Source organism: Salvelinus sp. IW2-2015, unplaced genomic scaffold (genome assembly GCF_002910315.2).
Source record: "Salvelinus sp. IW2-2015 unplaced genomic scaffold, ASM291031v2 Un_scaffold16374, whole genome shotgun sequence".
NCBI classification, from domain to species: Eukaryota; Metazoa; Chordata; class Actinopteri; order Salmoniformes; family Salmonidae; genus Salvelinus; species Salvelinus sp. IW2-2015.
The window spans coordinates 453,532-459,531 of record NW_019957557.1 but is presented as its reverse complement, the minus strand read 5'-3'; positions in this window follow the sequence as shown (position 1 = coordinate 459,531).

The following is a 6,000-nucleotide window of genomic DNA, read 5'->3' as shown; positions in this document are numbered from 1 at the left end:
ACGAAAGCCCAGATAGCCTCCTAGTTGGCACGGCGGGTCTCAAATGGAGGCCACTATTGAAAATTTCCAGCGCTGCAAGAGCTGTGTTTACTTTGCTTTGTTCCGGGACAATGTGAAACGCGCTGACTTTCAATGTAGCAATTGCTTGCTTGCGGAGGACTACAGTGGCTTGCGAAAGTATTCAACCCCCTTGGCATTTTCCTATTTTATTGCCTTACAACCTGGAATTAAAATAGATTTTTGGTGGGTTTGTATCATTTGATTTACACAACATGCCTACCACTTTGAAGATGCTAAATATGTTTTTTGTGAAACAAACTTGAGCGTGCATATCTATTCACCCCTCCAAAGTCAATACTTTGTAGAGCCACCTTTTGCAGCAATTACAGCTGCACGTCTCTTGGGGTATGTCTCTATAAACTTGGCACATCTAGCCACTGGGATTTTCGCCCATTCTTCAAGTCAAAACTTTTCCAGCTCCTTCAAGTTGGATGGGTTCCGCTGGTGTACAGCAATCTTTAAGTCATACCACAGATTCTCAATTGGATTGAGGTCTGGGCTTTGACTAGGCCATTCCAAGACATTTAACTGTTTCCCTTTAAACCACTCGATTGTTGCTTTAGCAGTATGCTTAGGGTCATTGTCCTGCTGGAAGGTGAACGTCCGTCCCAGTCTCAAATCTCTGGAAGACTGAAACAGGTTTCCCCCAAGAATTTCCCTGTATTTAGTGCCATCCATCATTCCTTCAGTTCTGACCAGTTTCCCAGTCCCTGCCGATTAAAATCATCCCCACAGCATGATGCTGCCACCACCATGCTTCACTGTGGGGATGATGTTCTCGGGGTGATGAGAGGTGTTGGGTTTGCGCCAGACATAGCGTTTTCCGTGATGGCCAAAAAGCTCAATTTTAGTCTCATCTGACCAGAGTACCTTCTTCCAAATGTTTGGGGAGTATCCCACATGCCTTTTGGTGAACACCAAATGTGTTTTCTTATTTTTGGGCTTTTTTCTAGCCACTCTTCCGTAAAGCCCAGCTCTGTGGAGTGTACGGCTTAAAGTGGTTCTATGGACAGATACTCCAATCTCCGCTGTGGAGCTTTGCAGCTCCTTCAGGTTTATCTTTGGTCTCTTCGTTGCCTCTCTGATTAATGCCCTCCTTGCCTGGTCCGTGAGTTTTGGTGGGCTGCCCTCTCTTGGCAGGTTTGTTTGCCATATTCTTTCCATTTTCTAATAATGGACTTAATGGTTCTCTGTGGGATGTTCAATGTTTCGGATATTTTTTTATACATTTACATTTACATTTAAGTCATTTAGCAGACGCTCTTATCCAGAGCGACTTACAAATTGGTGCATTCACCTTATGATATCCAGTGGAACAACCACTTTACAATAGTGCATCTAACTCATTTAAGGGGGAGGGGGGGGGTTAGGAGGATTACTTTATCCTATCCTAGGTATTCCTTAAAGAGGTGGGGTTTCAGGTGTCTCCGGAAGGTGGTGATTGACTCCGCTGACCTGGCGTCGTGAGGGAGTTTGTTCCACCAACCCTGATCTGTACTTCTCCAAAAATCTGTCCCTGACCTGTTTGGAGAGCTCCTTGGTCTTCATGGTGCCACTTGCTTGGTGGTGCCACTTGCCTAGTGGTGTTGCAAACTCTGGGGCCTTTCAGAACAGGTGTATATATACTGAAATCATGTGACAGATCATGTGACACTTAGATTGCACACAGGTGGGCTTTATTTAACTAATTATGTGACTTCTGAAGGTAATTGGTTGCACCAGATCTAATTTAGGGGCTTCATAGCAAAGGGGGTGAATACATATGCACGCACCACTTTTCCGTTTTTTTTTATTTTTTTTTTTTGGAAACAAGTAATTTTTTTCATTTCACTTCACCAATTTGAACTATTTTGTGTATGTCCATTACATGAAATCCAAATAAAAATTCATTTAAATTACAGGTTGTAATGCAACAAAATAGCAAAAACACCAAGGTGGATGAATACTTTTGCAAGGCACTGTACAGGAGCGAAGTAGCAACGCTTAGCAAGAAAGTAGCAAACCTACACAAGCTACTGGAGAACCCACGCCCGCCCACTTTTTTATTTTCTTCCACCCCAGTAGCCAGACGCAGCTCTGGTCTGGTGGAAGTGTCGCCACCGTATCGGCTCTCCACAGCCAACTGGCCGGTGCTCGGCAGGGTTCCGTCCCCGAAGGGATCTCCCCTTCCCTGGAGAATGGAGCTGTTCTCGTCCCAACCAACCAGCCATGGAGGTACGTCACTCGCCGTGGAAGTCAACAAAAGCGTCCTCTGGCAACAGGGGTTTCCATGGAGATGTGGAGCCTGGATCTGACACAGACCAGAAACAGCTTTGCCGCCCTGGATCCAGAGGTTCAGGCGCCTTCTTCATTGGGGGCTTACCATTCAAGATCGGATCCAGAGGTACATGCGTCTTCGTCCTCAGTTCTGTCTCCCTCTCTGGTGGTTTCTACCTCAGGTTCAGATCCTCAGAGCTTCCACCCTCATCAGACCGTGAGGCTGCCTGAGAGACCGGCCCATTCAACCTCACCAGCTGTCATCATAGGCAGCTTTATGGTGAGAAACATCTCGGTTCCCAAGGCTAAAATCCTGTGCTACCCAGGAGCACGAGTACAGGACATAACAAGGCTGCTTCCGACTGTTCTACCACAGATGCCTGGAGCTGACACTGTCGTAGTCCATGTGGGGTCAAACGACATCAGGAGGGCTAGCTCGGGAACATTTGAAAATGGATTTTAAAGATCTGATTTTAGCATTAAAAGAGTCCAAAAAAATGCCAATCATTTCAGATCCAGTACCATCGTAGGGCCGCAGGTGTGAACGATTCAGCAGACTGCTGGCATTATACATCTAGCTAAAAGACTACTGTAGCTCTGCTGGAGTCACTTTTATAGATAACTTTGACACCTTTTGGAAACAGAAGATACTCTACAGGAATAACGGAGTCCATCCAAATCATCTTGGCTCCTGGACTCTGTCCACGCATTTCAAGGCTGCATTGAAACAATGACTGGTCAATGATCCAAGACCAGCTCAGTTAATCCCTGCCATTGTGACAATGAGTCGTCATAATGCTGCATCAAATGTACATGATCCTAGGGGTATTGGCAAACACAATATAAGTAATTTAATTTATGTACCCCTAATTGCACCGAATACTTCTGTTTATCCTACAGCTATTGTATGCAGTAATCATGAGCCTATGAACCAGAGTTGCACTGTTAGTCCTGAGGTGGTGTGCCCTAGTAGGAAGACCACTTCGTGAAGCTCACCCTGCTCTATCAGCTCCAATGTAAATAACATGAGTAAGTCTACTTCTGATAAGCTTCCCAGCTTCCCAGTAAAGCATTAAAAACAATCTAGCACTCCAGGAAAGTGCTAAAATAGCCCATATATATGTAGCCTAAGAAACAAGGTCCATGAAGTCAATAACTTGCTTGTAACAGATGACATTCATATTCTGACTATCTCTGAAACTCACTTAGATACCTTTGATGATACAGTGGTAGCAATACATGGTTATAACATCTACCGAAAAAACAGAAATGCCAACGGGGGCGATGTTGCAGTCTATATTCAGAACCACATTCCTGTAAAGCTTAGAGACGATCTAATGATAAATACTGTTGAAGTAATATGGCTACAGGTTCATCTGCCTCACCTAAACACGGAAGCTGCTATAGACCACCAAGTGCTAACAGTCAGTATCTAGATAATATGTGTGAAATGCTTGATAATGTATGTGATATCAACAAAGAAGTATATTTTCTGGGTAATTTAAATATTGACAAGCTGCCCACTCAATAATTAAAAAAAAACTGTAACCAGTGCCTGCAACCTGGTTCAGGTTGTCAGTCAACCTGTCACGTGTGCTCCCTCTCCGGTCTCTAGGTCACCAAGCTGCTCCTAATGGCGCACACCTGTCACCATCGTTACCCACACCTGCACGTCATCAGACTCACCTGGACTCCATCACTTCTCTGATTACCTTCCCTTTATATGTCACTCCCTTTGGTTCCTTCCCCGGGCGTTATTGTCTCTGTTTCCGTTTCATGGCTGTGTTCTGTTAGTGTTTCTTGTTTTGGATTATGTTCTGTTTATTTTATTAAAACACTCACTCCCTGAACTTGCTTCCTGACTCCCAGCGCACATTGTTACACAACCTACCAGGGTAGTTACAAACAGCACAGCAATTAAATCATCAACATTTATTGATCACATCTTTACTAATGCTGCAGAAATTTGCTTTAAAGCAGTATCCAAATCCATAGGATGTAGTGATCACAATATAATAGCCATATCAGGGAAAACCAGTTCCAAAGGCCGGACCTAATATAGTGTATAAGAGGTCATACAAGACGTTTTGTAGTGATTCATATGTTGATGATGTAAAGAATATTTGCTGGTCTGTGGTGTGTAATGAGGAGCAACCAGAAGCTGCACTTGACACATTTATGAAATAGCTTATTCCAGTTACTAATAAGCACACACCCATTAAGAACATGACTGTAAAAACTGTTAAATCTCTGTGGATTGATGAGGAATTGAAAAATTGTATGGTTGAGAGGGATGAGGCAAAAGGTATGGCAAATAAGTCTGGCAGCCCAACTGATGGCAAACGTACTGCAAATTAAGAAATCATGTGACTAAACTAAATAAAAATAAAAAGAGACTATACTATGAAACAGATCAATTGTATAAAGAATGATAGTAAAAAGCTTTGGGGCACCTTACATTACATTTTTTGGGGGAAAAAGCCAACTCGGCTCCATTCATTGAATCAGATGGCTTATTCATCACAAAGCTCACTGATATTGCCAACTACTTTAATGACTTTTTCATTTGCAAGATAAGCAAACTTAGGGATGACATGCCAGCAGCAAACGCTGACACTACACATCCAAGTATATCGGACCACATTTTGAAAGACAGGAATTGTACTTTTGAATTCCGTCAGTGTGGAAGAGGTGAAAAAATTATTATTGTCTTTCAACAATGACAAGCCACCGGGTTCTGACAATCTGGATGGGAAATTACTGAGGATAATAGCAGACGATATTGCCACTCCTATTTGCCATATCTTCAATTTAAGCCTACTAGAAAGTGTGTGTCCTCAGGCTTGGAGGGAAGCTAAAGTCATTCCGCTACCCAAGAATAGTAAAGCTTCCTTTATTGGCTCAAATAGCCGATTAATCAGCTTGTTACCAACCCTTAAAACCTAAAAAATTGTGTTTGACCAGATACAATGCTATTTCACAGTAAACAAATTGACAACAGACTTTCAGCACACTTATAGGGAAGGACATTTAACAAGCACAGCACTTACAAAAATGACTGATGATTGGCTGAGAGAAATTCATGATATAAAATTATTGTGGGGGCTGTCTTGTTAGACATCAGTGCAGCTTTTGACATTTTCGATCATAGTCTGCTGCTGGAAAAACATATGTGTTATGGCTTTACACCCCCTGCTATAATGTGGACAAACAGCTACTTGTCTAACAGAACACAGAGGTTATTCTTCAATGGAAGCCTCTCAAACATAATCCAGGTAGAATCAGGAATTCGACATGCCACTGACTTTGAGTAAATCCAGAGTGCCTATGTACGCGGACGACTCAACACTGTAAACGTCAGCCACTACAGCGACTGAAATGACTGCAACACGTAACAAAGAGCTGCAGTTAGTTTCAGAGTGGGTGGCAAGGAATAAGTTAGCCCTAAATATTTCTAAAACAAAATGCATTGTATTTGGGGCAAATCATTCACTAAACCCTAAACCTCAACTAAATCTTGTAATAAATAATGTGGAAATTGAGCAAGTTTAGATGACTAAACTGCTTGGAGTAACCCTAGATTGTAAACTGTCATGGTCAAAATATATTGATACAATAGTAGCTAAGAATCTGTACATAATAAAGCGATGCTCTGCCTTCTTAACAACACTATCAACCAGGCAG